Here is a 23,749-nt window from a genome sequence, read left to right on the forward strand (position 1 = left end):
GGCATATTTGGTTTTTTTGTTTTTTTTCTTCTTTGTTTTTTTTTTCTTTCCTTTATAAAATAAATTTTTTTATTTTATTATTTGTTTTTTTTTTTTTTTTTTTTTTTTTTTTTAACCCCCTGTTCCCTGCCTCATGTCTGTTTCCTCTGAGTTCTGTATTTCCTTTGTTTGGTCTCCATCTTTAATGGCACGGGCTTCCTTCAAAAGTGGAATGGTCCGGCGTGTCCATTCTTATTTAAACTGGAGGTATTCGAAGCCAGTTGGAAGCTCTGTGTGCATGGGCAGTTTTGTTGACTACTGGGGTTCACTGTCAGATGATTGGGCGTGACCTGGCTTTTATATTTAGGGACCCTAAGTTTTCAGATTTTCATCAGAGAAGAATTCAGTTTCACCAGAGAAGAATTTCTTGCCTCTAGGTATGAACAAGGCTGATGTTCAGCTGGGACACACTAGTGCAGACACACTTGTTGTTAAAATAATGAAACTCTTATTACTGGGGTATAGAGCCACTGTCCTGAGCTCTCAGACTGCCCTTTACTTTACCACCCTGACCCTTCTGAAACCCCACTTCCCACAACTAGCAACTATAGGGTTAACGCCTACAAGATCTAACCTCAGTGCTAAAGCCAGCGTTCATTCCAGTTGGTAGGTGTCTGTGCTATACTGGCTGTATTTGACATATGAAGAATAAGGCATAAACGTCTTATAATGCATTTACTTGCATAAGCATTTACCTGCATTCTGGGAGAGCAGGAGAGGGAGGCTGGGTGGTCCTGATTCAGCATGCAAACTGTCAATCATCTTCTCTATCTTTCAGTGGAATGTTTCCCCCTTGTCCTCCTCTTTGTCTTATGAGCCCATGTCCATGGCCAGAGCCCCCCGTGGTCCTTTTTCTTCAGAGAGGCACTATCCTAACTTCTGCTGGTCTGAGGGAGAACTGGTCACTCAGTTCCTGTATGAGCAGCCACATATAGGATGGCATTCTTCGTGTAAAATCCCCACCCCAATCTACTCTTCAATTATATCTGGTGCTTCTAAATCCTGACCCCTTCTTGGATTCTATGGCAAGTATCTACTTGCTTTTGTTTTGTTTTGTTTTGTTTTGACCTTTCCCTTCTGCAGGTGCTGATGACTGTACTTTCTCTGCTTTGCTGAGTCAATTACTGCCTGGCCATCTGCTTTCCATCTTCCAAACTTTGTGGACACCTTGGCACTAGCTTCTCATGGATATTGATGAATCCTGGGCTCTCTTTCAGTCACTTTGAGCCTCTTGAAAGAAAAATGTTATATTAATTAGTCAAGACCTAATAGTTTCGTGGAAAAGAAACTAAGCAAAAGTGGGAAGAATATTTCAGGACCCAGGGATTTTCTTTTGGATTCAAGGGCATGCATGCCAAAGGCGTTTTTGAATCTGAAGTGCAAAGTCTCTAGGTTTTCTTCTCCTCTCCTCTCTCCTCTCCTCTCCTCTCCTCTCCTCTCCTCTGGCTTTTTTTACTCAATTCCTTCTAGCTTGCTTTCTCTCTGACCACCTCTATCTTTGTGGTCCATGTGGTAGAATATGGCCTACCTGCTGTGATTCCAAGTACTAGTGGAATTTGCTGCCACTCTGACCTAGTTCCAGAATCTGAAGAAGGAGGTAACTGGCCCAGCTTGAGATAGGTGACTCCCCCATCCCCAATCCAATCAATGAAGGTCCAGGTGGGTCACGGAGTGCAAGCCATTAACCATGTTGGCAGGCAAAGTGGGCAAACAGTTTCCAGAACTGAGGGAGCCACCGAAAGCTAGTCAGACACACCAAAGGGTGTCAGCTACAACAGAGGGGAAAGTCAATTCTTTTTCTTTTTTTTTTTTAGGCTTGTTTATTTTGAGAGAGAGTGAGCACAAGTGGGGGAGGGACGGAGGGGGAGAGAGAGAATCCCAAGCAGGCTGCGCGCCATCAGTGCTAATGCGGGGTGGGGTGGGGGGGGGCTCGAACCCATGAACCATGATGAGATCATGACCCAAGCGGAAGTCGGATGCTTAACCAACTGAGCCACCCAGGCGCCTCAGGAAGTCTATACTTTACTCCCCTCATTTCCCTTACACTGCCTTCCTCTAACTTTGTTTGGCGTGGGGGAGAGGTAGGGTCAGACAGGAGATGTTTACAGCTGCTTGGGAAAGTTGCTGCAGCTGCAGTGGGGCACCAGACCTGGAACCCAGACAGCTAGCTGCGGCAGGGGCCACGCTCGGTGAGGCCTTTTGCCACTCGGCTGTGGGACTGTCTCCTGAGGGGAGCAGCCTATGTTCCTGGTGTCTCTGCCCTGGAGGGCTCTGATCTGTTGGCCAGGGGGCCCGGGGCAGCTGCTCTTCATGTCCTGGGGCCAAGACCTCACATCAGTTGCCTTTTTACTTCCCCTATTTTATTTTATTTTTTTTTTTTTATTTTTTTTTTAAATTTTTTTTTCAACGTTTTTTATTTATTTTTGGGACAGAGAGAGACAGAGCATGAACGGGGGAGGGGCAGAGAGAGAGGGAGACACAGAATCGGAAACAGGCTCCAGGCTCCGAGCCATCAGCCCAGAGCCCGACGCGGGGCTCGAACTCACAGACCGCGAGATCGTGACCTGGCTGAAGTCGGACGCTTAACCGACTGCGCCACCCAGGCGCCCCTACTTCCCCTATTTTAAAAGCAAAGTATTGGCCAAGATCTGCTTGGGGAGTTTTTCAAATAAATACAGCAACACACCCCCCACGGACTGTATATCAAGTTCCTCTGAATATTACATGGCGAGTAAAAACTTTATGAGTTAGAGCCCCATTTCCCAAGTGACAGAATTCATTTTTCTAATGAAATGTTTATTGAATAGGGCAAGAGAAAGCAAGCACATGTGCTACTTATGCTAATCAGCATTTGATAAGTAGAATGCAATTTTCCCTTTAATCAACCTAGTGCCCATCATGTTCAATTAGTAATGCACTGGTGACAGTCCACGCAGGGCTGGAAGGAGAGGAGCCACAAATGCTGTTCAGGGATCTACAACTGCTGGTTCTACACCACCCAACGCCACGCAAATGACTTCAGAGTTAAAAGGGGCAGAACTCACAGCCCTGCAGTTCATTTCCAGTCCCTCCTACAGATAGAGGGGTCATATCGCATGTATTATGAAATTCCTTTGGAAACGAAGTCCTTTTGAGATGAAGTTATGTGAAGTTATTATGAAGTTATGCTTTTCTACTGAGCAGCTTTATAATAGCTTTGAATCACTGAAATAAAAAGTACATTTCGAATGACGCTCCATTTAAACATTGGGCGGATGCTAACAGCAAAATTGGAAATAAGGGAAACAGAGACGGATGCCCTTATTTTTTATTCTAACGTTTCAAGACTTTAGAATGGTCTCTGGTGCAAATCTGCACAATCTCCTAGAGTGGGTGCTCTCCCCGTGTGCAGGGAATGGCACTTAGTCACTTCTCCAAACGGTGGTGTCACTATCCTACTGGTTTTCTCTGAAATGAGCCCGGAATAAACGCAAGTGTTTATTTCAGCTGTCAATAAATAAAAACAATAAATAATAAATAAAACTTACTGCACATTGTTTTAGAGATGCAACATTCCCCTGTACCCGTTTCACAAGACAGACTCTGTAAAGAACTCCTTGACATTTGCGATCACTCCCTCAGTGATGCTGAATTTATGAGATAGTGTCTAGATAAAGTTTAGAGTGACCATTTTATTTAATGTTTAAACGTGTCTTTCCTTGCTGTTGGTCTTAGCATCTTAAAAAATAATGTTCGTTAAGCTGTTCCACAGGGTTTTTTTTTTTTAACCTGAGGTGCAGAGAGTTGGATTAATCATACTCTCCAGTTGTCACACAGTCATCGACCCCACCTGTATCCCCGTATGTCCTCACCCTCCATAGGCACTGTCTCTAATGCAGATCATGTTTTTCCTTCGATATGCATGGATTCTTGGAAAATATACACTGTGAATTTTTTCTAAAAGATGTATGATTTAAAAATTTTTTAAATATTTATTTACTTTTGAGAGAGAGAAAGAGAGAGAGAGAGAATGGGGGAGGGGCAGAGAGAGAGGGAGTCACAGAATCCGAAGCAGGCTCCAGGCTCTGAGCTGTCAGCACAGAGCCTGAACCCAGGAACGGTGAGATCATGACCTGAGTCGAAGGCAGGCACTCAACTGACTGAGCTACCCAGGTGCCCCAAAGGATGTATGACTGTAATATAAATAAGTGGTGTTGTGCTATGGATCCCAATCCAGTTCTCATTTTTCCCTCCGTGCAGTTTTCAAGTTCTGCTTGAAATGAACATTGTTAGATGTTTACGTACCTCATGGCTTTTGACTGCCACATACTGTTAATGTTACAGGCATCTACTTTGAAATCTCCATTGTAATGAAAATGTGCCATGAATGGCCTTGTACAGGATCATTTCTCTCAGGTATATACTGTAAATAGTGTCAGATCATATTGTAGCTTAACTGTACTTAGGTCTATACTCCCACCAGCAATGTATGAGGATTCCTGATTCCCCAAATAGTCCAACACTTGACATTATCTAACTTTTCAGTTTTGGACCAATCTGATGAACATAAAGTTATTTTAGTGTTGCTTTAATGTACACAGCTCTGGTTATTAGCACTGTTGTCTATTTTTTGGTGTATCTATTAGCTCTTTCTATTTCCTTCACTGTGAATGGAATATTTATATCTTTGGACCATTTTCCTATTTGAGTTCATGGTTTTTTCTTTCTGACATACAGGAGTACTTTGTGTCATCTAGAAATTAATATCTCATTGGTTTTACTTAGGACAAATATCTTTTTTTAATATATCACCAATTCATTAACTTTGTGGTGTCATTTGTTGAATAAAAATTACTACCTCTATTATTTTTTGTCAAGTCCATCAGTTTTTCCTCTTAAAAAAAAAAAAAATCCTTCCTCACCCTAAGCTCACAAAGATATTCTTCAACAGTTTTCCTATATTAGTTTTGTAGTTTTATCTTTCACATTGATATCTCTAATTCTTTCTTGAAGTTCATCCTTTTAGGTTAGAGAGCAAGTTTTACTCTTCTTGATATAGTTAATCAGTTTTCCAACTCTGAATCAGTCTAAATGACCATGTTTTCTTACAAGTCAAAACCACGGTGAGATACCAACTCACACCTGTCAGAATGGCTAAAATTGACAACTCAGGAAGCAACAGATGCTGGCAAGGATGTGGAGAAAGGGCAACACTTTTGCACTGCTGGTGGGAATGCAAACTGGTGCAGCCACTCTGGAAAACAGTATGGAGGTTCCTCAAAAAATTAAAAATAGAACTACCCTACCACCCAGCAATTGCACTACTAGGTGTTTATCCAAGGGATACAGGTGTTCTGTTTCGAAGGGACACATGCACCCCAATGTTTATACCAGCACTATCGACAATAGTCAAAGTAGGGAAAGAGCCCAAATGTCCATCGACTGATGAATAGATAAAGATGTGGTGTATATACACAAAGGAGTATTACTTGGCAACCAAAAAGAATGAAATCTTGTCGTTTGCAACAATATGAATGGAACTAGAGTGTATTATGCTAAGTGAAGCCAGAGAAAGACAAACCTAGTATGATTTCACTCATCTGTGAAATGAAACAAAACAAAAGAACGTAAGGGAAAGGAAGCAAATATAAGATCAAAACAGAAAGGGAGACAAACCATAAGAGACTCTTAAATACAGAGAACAATCTGAGGGTTGCTGGTGGGGTGTTGGGTGGGGGGGAATGGTCTAAATGGGTGATGGGCATTAAGGAGGGCACTTGTTGGGATGAGGGCACTTGTTGGGATGTTATATGTAAGTGATGAATCACTAAATTCTACCCCTGAAGTCATTATTACACTATATGTTAACTAACTTGGGTTTAAATTAAAATAAGAATAATTAATTAGTTAATTAATGACCATCTTTTCTTCACTGAGTTTTGGTGACATTTTTCTTATATACAAAGTTCTTGTTGCTAAGAGAAATACCATATATTTATCCATACTTGCATTCCATAAATATTCATTCTGTTCTGGATCATGGGTCTATTTCAGTACCTGAACAACTTTTTTTTTTTAAAAAAAAACAACAATTATTACCACCAAGGCTTTATTGCATTACTGAATCTAGTAGAGTGAATCATGCTCTTCCCTCTTTGTTTTTCTTTTTCAAAAGTATCTTAGCTGTTTATGGCTCTTTATTCTCCGTATTCAAGTTACAGTAACTTTTCCATTTTTTTTTTAAGTCCTCTTGGAATTCTAATTGGAATTTCAAGAAATAGACTATGTTATCAGCTTCTCACTACAACTGGGCTTCTAGGCTGTTCTGATGTTACCTGCTGCCTCCAGCGAGTGCTGGGCTGGCATTGATAGTTCTTTGCCCTGAGGAGAGATTGCGTGTGTGGGGGGCCTCCTGGAGCACTTAGGCGGAGAAAAAGTGCACAACAGGAACGGGAACCCTCCCCATCCTGTCCTGTGTCTGGGACACCTGCCCCTGCCCCTGCCCTGTGACAGATCCTCTGTCCCCCTCTCTATGCCCTGTGTTGAGCAGGTCTTTAAGCTCTGGATTCATCGGTACCCCTCTCACTTCAGAGGATTTAAGGTTTTGTTTTTGTTTTTGTTTTTTAATGTTTTATTTATTTTTGAGAGAAAGAGAGAACGAACAGGGGAAGGGCAGAGAGAGGAGGACAGAGGATCTGCAGTGGGCTCTGTGCTGACAGCAGCTAGCCCAATGCAGAGCTCAAACTCAAGAACCGAACGGTGAGATCATGACCTGAGCCGAAGTCGGATGCTCAACTGACCCCACCCAGGCGCCCCCGGGATTTAAGGTTTAATGCTGGAAGCTAACACCCTGAGTTGTTCACCATCTTGTCAGGAACCAGGTATATTTTACTACAGTGTTTTGAATACATTTTCTTCTGCCCTCAAAAACAAACACACACCACAACGCCAACTCCTTAACATTTTTAAAAAAATCTTTTTAATGTTTTATTTTTGAGAGAGAGAGAAAGACAGAGCACGAGCAGGGGAGGGGCAGAGAGAGGGAGACACAGAATCTGAAGCAGGCTCCAGGCTCTGAGCTGTCAGCGCAGAGCCCCACACAGGGCTCCAACTCGTGAACCTCGAGACCATGACCTGAGCCGAGGTCGGCACTTAACTGACTGAGCCACTCAGGTGCACCTAGATTTTATTTTATTGTTATTATTTTTTTAAATATAATTTATTGTCACGTTGGTTTCCATAAAATACCTAGTGCTCCTCCCAGCAAGTGCCCTCCTCAGTGCCCATCACCCACTTTCCCCTCTCCCCCAACCCCCTAGATTTTATTTCTTTTAAGTCTATTTATTTATTTTGAGAGAAAAAGGGAGAGAGAGAGAATGCGCGAGAGCGTGAGTGGTGGAGAAGCAGAGAGAGAGAGGGAGAGAGAGAATCCTAGAAGCAGGCTCCCCACTGTCAGCGCAGAGCCTAATGCGGGGCTCGAACCCACAAACCATAAGATCATGACCTGAGCCGAAACCAGGAGTCAGAGGCTTACTCTACTGAGCCACCCAGGAGCCCCCCACTCCTTATAGATTTTAAAGTAACTTCCTGTACAGTAACTCTGTGCAATAGGTAAGGCAGGTATTAATCATCTGGGGTTTCAGAAAAGCTCTGTGGCTTCCCTGAAAGTACAATTCGAGGAGGACACAAAGATGGAACTAGAATTTCAAACTTCTACCTCCCGTTGTAAAAGAATCTACACTGCGGTAGAAGACACAGGAGTCTGCCGTGGAGGTTCTAATCTCCTCGCTGCCATTATGTCTCCCGTGTCCCTGGGAATTGCACGGGGCCCTGAGACTGTTTCCTCGTGTCTGGGATGGGCTAGGTGATCCCTAAGGCCCTTTCCAAAATTATGAGATCCCAAATACGCAGAGGAGGATCCAAGGCTGCTTTATGAGAATTTCAGCCTTCTGGTTGTTCTTGTTCTTTTTCTGCTGAAAGTGCTAATGAAAAGTGAAGTGGCCAAGAAGCCAACAGCCCGCAGGGTTGCTGTGGAGCTATGTAATTAACAGGCTGCAAATACAGCTTCTGGATAAACCGAGTGGGTTTTGTTGGGATAGTGGCTCTTTAGCAACTGAAGGGGAATGGTGTTCCTGACGTTCGAGTTTCTGTTCCTGAAAATTAAGCACTACTCTTGAGGGGGAAAGGTGCTAAGACTCACTGAGGAACTTCAGAAAACAAAGCCCAGAGACTGATGTGTGGTTACGGGAGCCGGGTGCTGAAAAGTGGATGGCAGGGAGAGGTCCCTACTTGGTGGACAAAGGAAAGGACACTGCCATTATACAAAAGCAGTATTTGCCTCAGGAAAACAACAACTACACTTTTATTTATTTATTTTTTTAATGGGGAGGGGTTGAGTGAAAGGCAAAAGAATATAGAGTAAGAAGCCAATTCATTTAAAATCCTGAATCTTATCTCCATTACTAAGATAGAGTCAACAATGGGAGATAAGATCCCAGACTACAGAAAGAACCAGAAGCACTTCATTCTTCGGTGAGAATTCAATGCGTCGGAGGCTATTTATGAACTGAGAAATGGCAAAATGTAATGCCGAATGTTGTCTTGTCTATCAATAATGTCCATATTTAATTAGGCTGAAAAAACAAAGATGTTTTCTTTAGACATGTTTGGGTCAAGTGTGATAGTCAACACATCCCTATTTATGATGCTCCCTTGCATTGCCTTTCATGGAGTCCACTTTCCAATGGCCTAAAACTATTTCTGTTGTGATTGTGTATCTACAATTAGTTCAAGTCTTTTGTCCACATTTGAAAAAGGTTTTAATCTCATAACAAGTTTGGCTGACATTTTGGGTTTGGCTGTCTGTTTTTTAGGACTTAGTTGTCTTTAATAGGGTAGTATCTCAGTGCTGGTATTTAACTTAAAATCTCTTGGACATTTTTTTTTCAAGTGAGCTCTAGGTCCAACATGAGGCTTGAACTCCCCACCACATGCTCTACTGATTGAGCTAGCCAGGCCCCCCATCTTGGATGGTGTTACAAGAAGACACTGAGGGACAAATTCTGAGCTATGATGGAATCAAAGTTTTAGCCATAAAAAAGCTAAAATTCTGTTGAATTTATCAATTATAAACATTATAAAATTATATAAATTATAAAATTATAATTACAAAATTATAACATTTATAATTATTAAAAGAGTTTATTCATCTGTATGAATACATAATTATATAAAAGATCAATTATAAAAAGAGTTTCTTCATCTGTATGTTAGTAAAGCTCTTAACTCAGAGACTAACTGGCTATACACAGGAGAACATTATGGCGATAGGTCTGTATTTCTTGGATGGTTAAGCCTTTAAACTGTGTTGTAAATTATAAAACAGGAGTTGGATGTCTGAACAGTTCAGACTGTACACCCTAGGTTTCTGTACTCTATATTATTTGTGAGTACTTTGGGGAATGTTAAATCCCTAAGAGTTTGCAAAGTGAGATCCTATATTCTTATTTGTTCACAATGCAATTGGAAAAACTCCACAAGAGCAACGGACTTACTAAGAAAAAAGATTCTGGGTTTCTGTAATTATGCAAGACCACCCTGTAGTTGAATCCCTGCCTGCCTCTGTCACCTCCTCCAGCACCAGGCACTCCTCACTTCCAGTCACCAGCCTTCTTTTGCTTCCTAAAAAAATAAGCTCTCACCCACCTCAGGACTTTTGCACATGCTGTGCTCTTTGCCTAGAGTGAGCAGACTTCCACTTTCCCCAGGTAATTCCTACTCCTCCTTAAGATTTCAGCCAAAATGTCATTTCCTCAAGGAAGCTTCCCGCAGTCCCCGGAATGACCTGGCCTCTTTTCTCTAATGCACATCCTCCCACCTAAGGCAGAACCCCCCTGTTTTTGCACACCATTGTATCCTCTGGCCCAATACAGTGCCTGACACATTGTAGGTGTTTAAATTCTCCAGTGAATATACAACAAGTTACCCAAGACACAATCAGGATGATCCAGTAAAACATCTTAGATTTTGAAAAACAGGACTGGGAAGTATTGCAAGGAATCAACCTGACCCCTTTCCTCAGTCTTTAGAAACAGGTGATGACTTGGGGCGCCTGGGTGGCTCAGTCGGTTAAGCGTCCGACTTCGGCTCAGGTCACGATCTCGCAGTCCGTGAGTTCAAGCCCTGCGTCGGGCTCTGGGCTGATGGCTCAGAGCTGGAGCCTGCTTCCAGATTCTGTGTCTCCCTCTCTCTCTGCCCCTCCCGCGTTCATGCTCTGTCTCTCTCTGTCTCAAAAATAATAAAATAAACATTAAAAAAAATTAAAAAAAAAAAAGAAGAAACAGGTGATGACCAGGTAGAAGAATACATTGCTAAAACAGCACAGAGGTTTGAGCATCTTGCTGTGTGAGCAGGTCTGCAGGAATGATTGTGATTAGGAACTCCACTTTATGTTATAAATTGCGGGAAGCATAGGTAGATATGTGGTCAGTGAAGCTGTGGCTGCTTCATTCATCTGTGGGTAGAGATTGTGATTCTTTTCGTCCATGGTGAGGCAGCATGTCCTGAATGAGCACCGCCTGTGTTCCTGCAGGTTCTGGCTGGTTAAGCTGGGAAGCTGCTGGCCGATGGAGCCATAGTTGCTGTCCATTATTGTTGTTTTTCTTATTTCGTGTATTTGTTTGTGTAGCAGTTGTTCACTGTAGAGGCAGAAGAGTGTAGCTATTTCAATCGTTCTACCGAGAGGAAGAAGTAGGAAGCACTTAGGAATGGCATTTCTTGGGTCTAGGGTGTTTTACTAAGGTGCTCTAAGAATGGAGGCCATCTTATCCTTAATATTTCAAACGGGTGTCATTAAAGATGTGTGTGTCCGTCTGGTTATTCTCTAACCTTGAAAGCCCTATTTTCTCCTCCTGCCAACTCCTCCATGCAGCTTATCATGAAGAGAGGATTGCTATTGCTGTCTAGTGCCCATAATTAATCCCGGAGACAGTGAGGATTTAGGACCACTGATTGTGGCTGACTTCAAATTAAAAAGTCACCGTTAGCGTGTGAAACAGACACCATATGTTGTAAACGAACCCTTTGAATGATGTAGAATGTCAAGATTAATTTGTACGTGAACACAGGTTGCACTTAGGGTAGGTGTTTTTACCTTTACCCCTTCACACTTTATAAAGACATTGCAGACACACGAACGTGGAAAAACGCAGTGTTTTCCCTTTGGTCGGTACCCAGAGAATGTGTACGATTTTAAACACGAATGTAGTGCAAACCTCAAATTACTAGTTACGAAGGTTGTCTTTCTCTTTACCATCACTGTGGCGAGGACAAACACAGGCAGACACCGGTCCGATTGGTTAGTGTAATCCAATTGCCGAGTTGAGCTTCTTTTCTTGTTCCTGCCATGACTAATTTGTGGTTTTGCAAAGTGTTTCTGAATGTCAGACACGTCAATTATGAGAGGTGGGCGAGATGCGTAAGGAGAACCATAAGGCGGGGAGAGGAGGTTAAAAAATGTTTACAAAGAACTAAAATAGTGATCGGAGGCAGAGGTCTTCCTGGGTGTTTGCAAGAGCAATTCTCTTCTTTAAGAAGGCGGTTGGATTATTTCCCAATTAAAGAACAAACTATCTGTCCACTGCCAGTCGGAACTGCGGGCTGTGCGGTTAGCGGCCCCATTTCTTTTTCCTAATTGGTCCTCCCCTTTCCTTCAGCTGGGCTCAGAGATAAACACAACAATGGCGCCTTCACTCTGTAGACATGGGCACTTTGAGGGAAGGCCGGGTTAGGTGTTCACAAACAGATTCTCTAAAGGTGTTTATTTTCCACGGCTCTGGTGATTTTTTTTTCCCCCTACTGAAACTCTATTATGGACCCTTTTGTTGTCTTGGCTGAAGCCTGTTGTTTCTGCAAAAACAACAATAGGCCTGAAGATTAGGGTCGCATTTTATGGGCCTAGCAGCCCAGCAGGGCATCGTATTTGTATCAATCCTATAAATTCCTGGCATCAGGCCTCCGTACTCCTAGTAATTAATCTTTTTCATAAACGCTGTCATGTTTCGAGCCGTTTTATTAAGTTTCTGGGTTCTGAATGTTCTATACGCCACTCCTTTGCCTCATCGGTATCAGAAGCAAAATTAGAAAAACAGCAACAGCAAGGCAACCAGGCAGATGGCTGTTCCCTGTTACGGCTTTCTTTCCTTGCTAAGGAGTGTCCGGCAATGGAGATGCCAGGGTCTCCCTTTCTGTTGTTAAGAACACTGGCCCTCATCTCCAAGCCGTGAGTTGTTTTGGTTCACTGGAGCTCCCAGTTGGCGTGGATGCTCGGCAGGTGTGAGAAGCTTAAGAATCGGGAATTGCACTTCTTTTTTAGTCTCTCCCTTGCCAAAATGCCGGAGCTGGCAGAGGAGCCGAACTCACTGTCGTTGGACTGGCCTTTCTAGAGCAGGCGATATTGCGGAATCCTGTCCCTTCGGCCTCTTTTGGGATTGCAATTGAGCTGGCGTGTGGTGGAGGGAGCAGCTTTTTTCTTTGGCCCACTGACCTAATTGCAATAGGGGAGGTAAAATATTTTCATTACCCTCTCCCCCAGAATATAGAAATCTTCAAAGGGAACCCGGGAGGGAGGTTAGCCTCTTAACCCTAATTTCCCTACCACTACCTCAGCTTGGCTGTGCATCACAAAATTAGTCTTTAGTCGCCGAACATAGTGGCACCACGATTGTTGTCGGTCTTGCTTTTAAAAATCATTTCATATTGTAAACCCAGCGATTATTTCATGCTGTTTAAACTATATTTGCAGTCTTTGATCATGCATAAGTAGACTCAAGTTAACTGCTGATAGAATGATGATATTGTTCTCCGGGTTTCTTTTCCTTTTTCTTCTCTGTCTTTAAGGACCCTGTGCCTAGGAGCTGGCATCCAGAAACTTCCATTACTCCATTACAACGTGCCTTTGTTTTTTAATTGATTCGGGATTACCTATTTGCATGACAAGCAACATAATTCAGTCAGAAAAATCTGTTGTGTGTATGCTATGCATAATATATATTTACCGCATTTTATAAATTACTGATTATTTACAAATTTGAAAGGCACCGGATTGGCATAGAATGCCGAAGAGAAGGAGAGAGTAGTAGTCATGGCTGATTATTGTTATTGTACCACAGACTGGTTTCTCCTCTCCTTCCTCCCCCTCCATTTTTCTTCAGGAGTTTTCTATGGGCCACCCCTTTTCTGCACCTCGCTCCCCAGCGGGAAGATACCGTACCTCCGCGAGTGGGGGCTGAAAATGGGGCAAAATAGGTTTTGAATAGCAGCGTCAAATAAATTCAAGTGCCTTTCTAAATATATTTCAAGATTAAGTAATTAAGGATTGTAAAGCACTTGGAAGAAATAAAGTACCATGTAAGTGCTAAGTAATAAAGAGTAATCATAACAGTAATAAAAGGGTGAACGGCTAAATCTTTCTTCCTTCTTTTCCTTGAAGGATTTTCATCATTTCAGATTTGGCTCCTGAGTACAACTCTTTTATTTCTAATGAAGAACTGGGGCTGGAAATAATAATAGTAACGAGGAGTTTTTTTTTTAAGGTTTGTTTAGTGACTTAGGGAGATTGCTCTCTACCCTGCCTTCTGCCCTCCCCACCCCCGCAAAGCTGCTCACCCAGCAAAGATTTAAGCTTCATTCTCTTGGGTGGGCTGCAGAGAAGCTCGGACACAGAACTCCCTCCAGAGGACACCCTTGTGTCAAATATGGCCACTCCATCAACCTAATGATGAAGTTTTATGATTTGTTATTTGTATGATTTGTGTCACTTTTCAATAAACACAAGGCCACCTGCAGTGACTGCTACTCTTTCCCATCATACGTAGTGTGTGGTTCATTCCCTTGGAGAACTTTTATGACCATCTCACTGCCCTTGACCCCTGGATGCTCTGTCTGCGTGAACCTGTTTGTCAAAAATGTACATGTGTGTATTTTTTTAATCGGACTTACATATTAGTTTCTATCAGTGTTTATTTTCCACTTCCTCCAAGCTTTGGCAAAAGGCATCTTGTGAGCGCAGCCTTATCACGGTCTGTCTGGAGATCTCAAAGGGCTCACACAGGTTGGGACTAGGATCCCTCTGGCTTTTTGTGCTCACAGCTACTCAGACCGTATGCAAAATTTGGATGGACCAGGAATCTAACTCGAATACATGGTTCTGGAGCTGGCAGATTTTCAGCCCCTTGTTTGGATATACCAAATAAGGCTTAGCAGTATAGGTTCAAAATTGTCATTTGCTTTTCGCTTTCAACCAAATATCCCTGCTGCTTTACATTAAATGTGGAATGCCGCAGGATTCATGTTTTCCATGCTTTTTCTGTAGGATACCACCACGCAGCATGTAAGACCAGTACAGAAACTTGTTGGATGGCCCTTCTGGGAATGGGACAGAGAACTGGGATTCAGTAGGAAGTTTGGCTAAAGGGCAGTAACAACTAAACAATAAAGCAGTTGCTTATCAAAGCTTTTCTTTTCTTTTTTTTTTTTTTAAGAATAGCTCCAGGAAATCTCCTTAGTTGAGGCATGTGATATTTTGTGTGTATACTCAGTAGAAATTGACCTCAAGAGAAGCTTCCTATCATATAGGAGTCAGAGAAGAAATGTTTAAAGATTCTTCACTTGGAAAATAGGAGGTGATTTTATTACTACCTCAGGAGAATTTGACATGTTCCAATAAATCTTATATCCAAAACACTATCAGCATTGATAGCTAAGATTTCATTCTTATGAAAGTAAAGTTCTTTCAAGTGTGTTTTTTTTTAAGTTGATTTATTTATTTTAGTGATCTCTGCACCCCACATGGGGCTCAAGCTCATGACCCCAAGATCAAGAGTCACATACTCTTCCAACTGAGGCAGCCGGCACTCCCGATCCTTACAAGTTTTTAGAAATGGCCCCAAAGCATCCAGAAATCAGGCTTCAGTACCCACCTTAAACACCTTTTAGCCTTTTCTTTATTGGTAAACCTATTCACATGGATTCTGAGGTTGCTTCATGTTTAGTTTAGTAACATGGGAGACACAGGTGACAGGTGACCTAAAGTAAAGGATCGACCTAGAGTAAAGGATCCGTCCCAAAAGAGGGGACAGGAGTTTAAATTCGGTGAAGAAATTTTGAGTCTACAATAAAATGTAAAAGGCAAAGTAAGAAGTTCTTTGTTTGAATCTTAATTTTACTGATGATCTTTTTGCATGTGACTTCGATCAAATGGCTTGTCCCTTTCAGGGCTTTGTTGCATTAATGAGTCCTAGTGTTCACAGAGCTGCTGGGGGGATTCATAATAATTACTTATAAAAAATTAATTTTGATATAACGTTCTAATAATTTAACATAGTCTTTTAAAAACACGTTAACTAAAAAAAGCTTTCATGAGTTATTTTGTGTGTTAAAATATGGAATGATTTATAAAGTAATTATGTAGAGAATATATTGTCATAAACACGCATGGCTGTGGAATTACACATCTTGATTAGATTCCATGAGGTGTAAACAGATCTGGACATTTAGAAGAACCATTGTTATTATCTTTGAGTTGCTTTCCTGAGAAGAAATTAACATTTTTTTAGATGACTGTGAAAATCTTTCAAATCAGTAAAGTACAGTTTTTGTCTGTACTATCATTTTTTTTCCCCTACACACTCTTTTCCGGGAATCTGTGAATTGCAAATTCAGTAAGACATGACTGTATGACTAATATACTAAAAAAAAAAAAAAAAAAAGATATCTTATGGACATATGACAAGTAGGTCAGAGCTGAAACTATTCTTTTTTTATCTAACATTTTTGCTTGCCAACACAATCTGAGGAAAAGCAAATGTAAATGTGAAACATAGTCACCACAATTCCTTTTGAAGTGGGTTAGGTCAAGAGAAGAGAGTAAAAACATTTTAAATACAAACTTCAATTTCTAAAAATAGGTAACATCTTCATAAAGTTTCACAGGGAAGCACAATTTCAGAAACTCTTTTATTATGGCAAGTTACCTGAACAAATATTCAGACAAATGAATGATAGAACATTTGTAATATATAGCAAAAGATGGAGACATTTAGAACAATCGAAGTCACACCCAAACTAGATTTCTCAAGTATGAGCATTTGTATTTTTACAAAAAATATATATAATTTGTGAGTAATAAAATCAGCAGATTACAGATTGAAGGTGCAAGGTTGTTAATGATTTATTCCAGGCCCGATACACTTACTTCCTTTGGTTGTGTTGGCCTTTTTTTTCTTCATTTTAAAAAAAAAAAATTTTTTTTTATTAACATTTATTCATTTTTGAGAGACAGAGAGAGACAGAGCATGAGTGGAGAAGGGGCAGAGAGAGAGGGAGACACAGAATCTGAAGCAGGCTCCAGGCTCTGAGCTGTCAGCACAGAGCCCAACTCGGGGCCCAAAGTTACAAACTGTGAGATCATGACCTGAGCCGAAGTCAGACGCTTAACGGACTGAGCCACCCAGGCGCCCCTATTTATTTCTGAAAGAAACAGAAAGACAGAGTGTGAGTAGGGGAGAGTCAGAGAGAGAGAGAGGGAGGCACAGAACTCCAAGCGGGCTTCAGGCTCTGAGCTGTCAGCGCAGAGCCTGATGCAGGGCTTGAACTCACAAACTGCGAGATCCTGACCTGAACTGAAGTCACACGCTCAACCAACTGAGTCACCCAGGCGCCCCTTCTTCTTCCTTTAAATACTCCAAACCCTCAGTTGATTTTAATTAGGCCAATTAATGGATACATTGTTAAACTTTGTCAGTTTTGTGGAGGGGATGCTGAGCACCTTTATTTGCCTTAGAGGACTTTTGAATTCCACCTTTGTCCAAGGGAAGGGCCCTTCCTGGCTAGGACCAGCTCTTGGGGACCTTTTGAAAGTGCTTATGGGCACCCCGAATCGAGGGCACAGTGGCAGAGTCTGTGAGGGGTCCCGAACAGATTGTGTAACTGTTGCACGACCAATGTGTACACGTGTGTCACTAATTTAATTTTAATTTTACTGTATGCGTTTGTATAAGATCCTGCAGCTGTCATGTGCTCATCATCTGTCACTGAACTGTCACTAAGCCATGCTGGGCTAAGACAGGATTATAAACGATGAACTGCCATGTGCTCTAAATCTTCTTATTTGCCTAGCCTGGAAGGTATGCCCTGTAAAATTTGATTGGCAATGTGCTCTATGCTGGCCATTGCCTTTTGAGGGCCTTTTCTACTGGTTCTTTGAACAGCTCCCAGTGGCCATATTGACCATCACCTGCTGATTCCTGCACGTGCCTGACCTCCAGTCTCCACCTCAAGTCTTTTCCCCACTTGTTTGGTGACCAGCTCAGGGGCTGCAGAGCAGGCCCTGTCGCTCTGGTGGCACGTGCACTATATAGGGCATATGGCTGACTGGTTGTGTGCAGAAGAGGGTAACCGAAGCCAAGCAGACCCGGCACTGTTATTACAGCAGATGGGGGAAGCGTGGCATTCAATATTTAGACAGATGCCACCTCCTTATTCCACCTGTCTGGAAGTTGGACATTGTACAGAACGAACTGTCTGCCTAATGATGAAGGGAACAAAGGGCACATTTATGAAGCGCAGCAAGCAGCGTATTTACTGAGCATGCACAATATAATTGTTGACCATAACAATAAACGTAAACTGCTACTGGTCAGCGCGGCTGATACATAAACACAATCACAGTAGGAGCGGGGAATTGCTACTCTTTACCAGCTGTTTTGGTGCCTGTAATTTTGATGCCCAGCGGTAGGAGATAGGGCTCTAAGTTTGCAAAGAATGCCTGATAGACTCAGATTTTCTCAAATGGTAGTCCATGCTCGTTGCTTGTTAAAATCCTCAAAACAAGTGGCTTTTCCTCTGGTTTGCCTGGTTCTCGGAAGTTCATGCCTTAATTTTCTCATCTGTGAGTGGTTTCTAACCAAGCAGAAAACAAAGAAGTTATCTTTGTAACTGCTACTATTTTGATGTGTCTGGCTTCAAAGTGAATGTATCTTTTTCCCTCACATTCAAAACACTGATGCTGTTGAACCATAACAACTTATAGATTTAGTTAGAAATGAAAAATAATGGTGTATATTCTTTGAGGGTATGGATTTTTTCCTGGTAGATCACTTGTTATGGTCTTTTGTATACCTTAATTTGTAAATTGTTTTATCCCTTTCTTACAGATTAACTTTTTTTCTGTCAGTACTGGTTTTTATTTCTATGTGAAGCCTGCTTCACATTTTGTCATTGGATAGGAATAGGTATGGGCAGTTTATGAATTTTCCATAGACTTCTCACACGAGTAGAAGTTGAGTAGCTTGTTAAGAAGCAAAATAATCCTCGATTTAATGCATCTGGTATTTATTTATTATAACCACAGGTATAAGATGGAAGTCTTCTTTCACAGAGAAATAGTAAATGGAATTCTCCAAGCCAAAAAAAGTTGAAGGCAGTAATTTGCAAAAAGTAATCAAAGGTTGAACTTTTTCAGAAGCATAGCATATTATCCCTGTTTAAAATTTTTTTTATGTTTATTCATTTTTGAAAGAGAGAGAGAGAGAGACAGAGCACAAACAGGGGTGGGGCAGAGAGAGAGGGAGACACAGAATCTGAAGCAGGCTCCAGGCTCCGGGCCGTCAGCCCAGAGCCCGACGCGGGGCTCGAACCCACGAACCGCAAGATCATGACCTGAGCCGAAGTCGGACGCTCAACTGACTGAGCCACCCAGGTGCCCCTCATCCCTGTTTCAGAACTGGCCTGTTTGATAACACAAAACCCTATTTTTCAACATTCCTCGATACCTGTTACTGGGGGCATTGCTGATCTGAAACACCCAGGATTATTATTTTTGGGGGAAGCTGCAAAGCACAAACCACTGTAATTGAAAAAAATAACTGAGAAGTATTTGAAGACCGGGAACTTTTTGTTTTATTTTCATCCAGGTATGATTTTTTTTTTTTTTTTTTTTTTTGCGGCATCCTTTTTGGATTCATTTTTCTTCGGTGATTATTTCACATGAGCATCCCATTTGACGAAAGGCATATGGAAGGGAAGGGGGGTCATTCCTAATTGAACAACCTAGGACTCGTGAGGTTAATTACAGATATTAACGCTGTGGCTCTTCAGCTTCTTGCCCTCAAGAAGCCTCTAGCTTCCAAATGACCTGGCTCCAACAAAGAGACTCTCTTTAGCCCATTAACTAATTGATAAAAATGTGAGTGTTTAGAATGAGTCTAATTAAATCACTGAGCCTTACAATTACGAGTCCATTTGGTAGCTGTTGGGAGATGGACAACCTCGGCTGGCATTGTGGGGGAATAAAAGATAAAAATAAAAGGGGGCTTAAACAAGATCATTCTGAAAGCTGTTCATTTGAAGACAAAGTACACATTTGCCTGAAACGTCTACATTTGCCACTTCAAATGCATTCCCTTTCGAGGGTAGCACAATCTCGGAAAAAGAAAATGTCTTTTTTCCTTCTTCTTCTTCTTTAAAAGCGGGCAGGCTCCACTTTGTCTAATAATGTTACATGAGTGGCTGGGACATTTTTTTCTGCGTTAGCATGAAGCTAAATTCCCTTAGAGCTTAGAGCATTGAGGTTTGTCCCATCGAGCTTTTGTTGAAGGGCTGGCAAACGTTTTGAACAATAGACATTTGAAAACCCAGAGTGGGCTCCAGGACCTCTGACTTGGCCCTGAGTCTGTTTCTAACTGACTGTTACTGCAGCAGCCCCGATTCATGGCCTTTCTTGAAGGCCACAAGGCTACTGTCTGCCCAGGCTGTGGCCGTAGGGATGAGAACCACTGATTCAACCGGGGCAGGTTCAGCGGAGCCTGTACAATGAACCAGCCACACAGCCCAGACAGTTGCTTTTTGTCTGCAGTCGAGAGATGTTCACAGGCTCCTTAGTGGGGGAATAACACAAGGATAATGTGATACTGTGATACTCCTTCCCAACGTTTTTAAGGCAATCTGTTAATCAAAGAACTAAGGGATTTAAAAGGGGGAAACATAATATCTAAAGATCTACTCCTTGTTTTTTCTGTTCATTAAAAAAAAAATACAGCCAAAAAGCTGATTTTTCCTGATGTATCAGCTCATCTAGGTTGCCATCAGGCTCTATAGAAACAGGTAATATAGGGGCGCCTGGGTGGCTCAGTCGGTTAAGTGTCCAGCTCTTGATTTCGGCTCAGATCATGGTCTCCCGGTTTGTGAGTTCGAGCCTCGCACAGGGCTCTCTGCTGTTAGCACAGAGCCCGCTTGGGATCCTCTGTCTCCCTCTCTCTCTGCCCCTCCCCCGTTCACACTCTCTCTTTCCGTCTCTCGAAAATAAACAGTTAAAAAAAGAAGAATAAACAGGTAATATAATGGACGGGAGAGAAATTGGATGAGAGTCCTCTATTTTTTATAGTGCCTTTGTAGTAGATGGTCATAAAAATAAAACTGTGGCTTCTTGAGTAAGTACTCCTGTACTTGATCAGGTGTAAGGGTCTTCACTTTTAGCTCTGAGAGATGGTTGCCTGTTACTATCGGAAGCATTTGGCTGGTGTCTAAGCAAGTCATTTTCAAAGTTTTCGTGATGTCAAATGGATGAATATAAATATTAGCATATGTCAGTTCTCTCTTGGCACATTCACCACCAGAGACATTAATATTGATAAACAGTGGGTCCCTCCATATACTCTACATTGATATAAACTCAAGCGAAAGTGTTAAAAAGCACATTCCACTTTTTAATCATTCACTCCTGGTCTCCAAGAGGAGGTATTTCCTTTCTGATTATCCTGTCATTCAACTCATGCTAATTAATGAGTGTAACAGAACTTTAGCAGACAGTTTGGTTGCAGGTGTATTCAGACCAAGGGAGATTTAATTGCTTGCTAATTGCCTGGTGTCCAAGGTAACATAATATTATAGTTGCAAATGCTGTGGTATTAATCCATCTTAAAGAAGAGAAGCATGGCTCAGTCTCTACATTCAGAGACTCCTGGAGGATGCAGTTGGCATTGCTACAAGTACATTGAGGATGGGGGGATCATGTCTTTTGTATTCGCCACTGAATACCCAGTGTCTGGCGTGGGGCAAGACACATAGTAGACACTCAGTAAATATTTATTGAGTGAGTGTGAATGAAAGCAAGCCAACTGCAAAACAGTACGAATTATCTGAGCCCAGAAAGGAAAGCTGTAGCCTAGAACCTTATAAACAAAAGGGGAAAAGGAAGAAAACTAACATTTTCTGAGTACCTTCTGCCAAGTATCATAATTTATCTCACCTTATCTCAGCAGGGTAACTTAGTAATTAAGGCTATCTTTGGATGAGAAAGCTGTGGATTCAAATCCTACTTCTTACTAGCTCTAGGTCTTTGGCCAGTTAGTCTAAAAGCCTCAGTTTGCTCATCTATAAATGAAGGGTGTGGAAATGAGGCTTAACTCAAGGAATAGTTTCAAGAGTTAAACAAGATATATAAAATCTCTAGCCTCTATGGAAGGCAGTCAATAAAGCACTTACTACTTTCTATTTTATAATGGTGTATAAAGTAGATATTATAATTGCTATTTTACAGAATGGATACTTAAGACTCAGAGAGATTAAAGAATTTGTCCCAATTCACAGAGCTTGCCAGGGACAAGAAGAACAGCCTGACTCCAAATCCCGTACATTTTCCATTGCATCAGACTACTCAAAGGATATCTGGTATCTGAGTAGCCGTGGCTTGATGGCTCTGATTCTGCAGTGAATCAGCCCTGAAAATCAGCCCCTACAGGGAAGCTGGGTAGTTTTGGATGCTACACGCAATGTTGGAGCCCAGCACATACCATGGCAATAATGAACCTCTAACTATATCACGGACTGTGGTTTTCCGGCACTGAAATGCTGCTTGCTGTGTTGCCCATACCCTGGGGTGGACATGTGAAGAAAATGGTTGGCAAAACCATCAGGGAAATGCTGCACAGTTACCCAAAATCAAGTAGCCAAAAATCAGATCAACCAAAGAAAAAAATGTAAGGGCATAATGAATTACACATCCAACTTCATAGTCTTATATTGGATGAGTGGGAGCATGCACCTTGCAAGAGGCCAGCTTGTCATTCATCTTAAGCAACGGAGTGGCATTTTTGGCCAAAAGTTACACAGCATTTTGGGCCCCAGCTCAGGTCAGTGTGTCAGTGACTGTTCCCAAGAAAGTATTTACTTGTTCATCTGATGGGCCACACCCAGGACCTCTGATGCCACCTTGATTAAGGACAGTGGCTCCTTTAGCCTGTGGGGTGAATGCCTGAATGAATGCTGGGAAGTGAAGACACCCGGATTTTTCCATGTGCTATTTCTGACTCTGGCTTTGTATAGCTCCATGACCTGAAACCAATCACATTCATCCTTCTTTTCAGAGCTAACTCTGCAAGGAAGTCAATTTTGCAATCTTTTTGATGTCGATGGCTGAGGCTTACAGTTTCCATCCTTCTGTGGTAGCCACATAGATCTGTTCCCTGGTCACAGTTTTGGCCCCTCCTCCATCAGCCATCATACCATTGGCCATACGCAGGACCTTGTGAGACCATGTGAACAGCTCGGGGTAACACGGGAAGTCGTCTTATAGAACGTGATGGACCATCAGGTGTGGCATCGTCCCCTCATCTGGGATATTGTTCTTTCACCTTACTCCTCATATTTCCAGTCTCCTTACACTTTCCTTCCTAATGAAACCTCATGCCAGTCCCTAACATTAATAGCCAATGTTTTATTTTCCCAGAGACCTCTGTCTTATAAGCTAGGGGCAGAGATTTCCAACTGTTCACCAAGAATGTTTCCTCTTCTTTCTGGCTACCCAGCTAGTCTACATCTCACAGGTTTCCTTGCAGTTATGTGTGGCCATTCAAGTGAGTTCTAGACCATGTGAATGGTTCAGGGTGATATCCGTGCTCTTCCATGCTTTCCCCCATTCTGATGGAGAATGATCAAGGTGACTTTGGAAGTCATGTGTTGAAGGTGGCAGAACCTCTGGGTCCCTGAACAGCGCTATCTCTCACCAACACATGCTTGGAGTATGTATATAAAAAAAGAAACCTGATATCCATTTGTTACAGTGGTTAGTATTACCCTAACTCATACATGTTCGGTCTCTACCATGGAATAAATGGCATGATCCAGGACAGTAAGAATACCAGGTACCACCACCAAACAGATGTGGGAACACTGATGGCACGAATCGTCTTCAGTTCTGCTTTTCCCATCATAGAAGTGACTTCCCCTCCTATGTAGATTTCTGGATTTTGATGACATTTGGGAGCAATTAAAATGATGCCTTCCCCCCAGAGCCTGTTAATTTGTGAGGTGAGCCTCATCTGTGGTAGGTCCCAGCCCAGGGAGCCTCGCAAACGTGAAGTCAAGCCACTGGTCTAAAGGCACTGCTCTCCCTGCTGTGAGGAGGAAGGTGGAACAATTATAGGAGAGTCATTAAGCATCCAGATGTTTTCTGTCTTGGGGATTTTATCATGTAGACTATAATGTTGTCACCTTTTTCTCTGTGCTCAAGCCATAGATGAAGCCTGCCCATGTTATCTGTCAGGGGAGAAATTTCTTAGCAAGGCACACCAGTCTGCCCTTTCCTAACCCATGGTCACCAATTGACTGTTTGGGGAGGAAAAGCTTGGTCTTAATTTTGTCTGAATCAGTTGAATGCTATCTTACTGATTCACAG

Source organism: Panthera uncia, assembly GCF_023721935.1.
Source record: "Panthera uncia isolate 11264 chromosome B3 unlocalized genomic scaffold, Puncia_PCG_1.0 HiC_scaffold_1, whole genome shotgun sequence".
NCBI classification, from domain to species: Eukaryota; Metazoa; Chordata; class Mammalia; order Carnivora; family Felidae; genus Panthera; species Panthera uncia.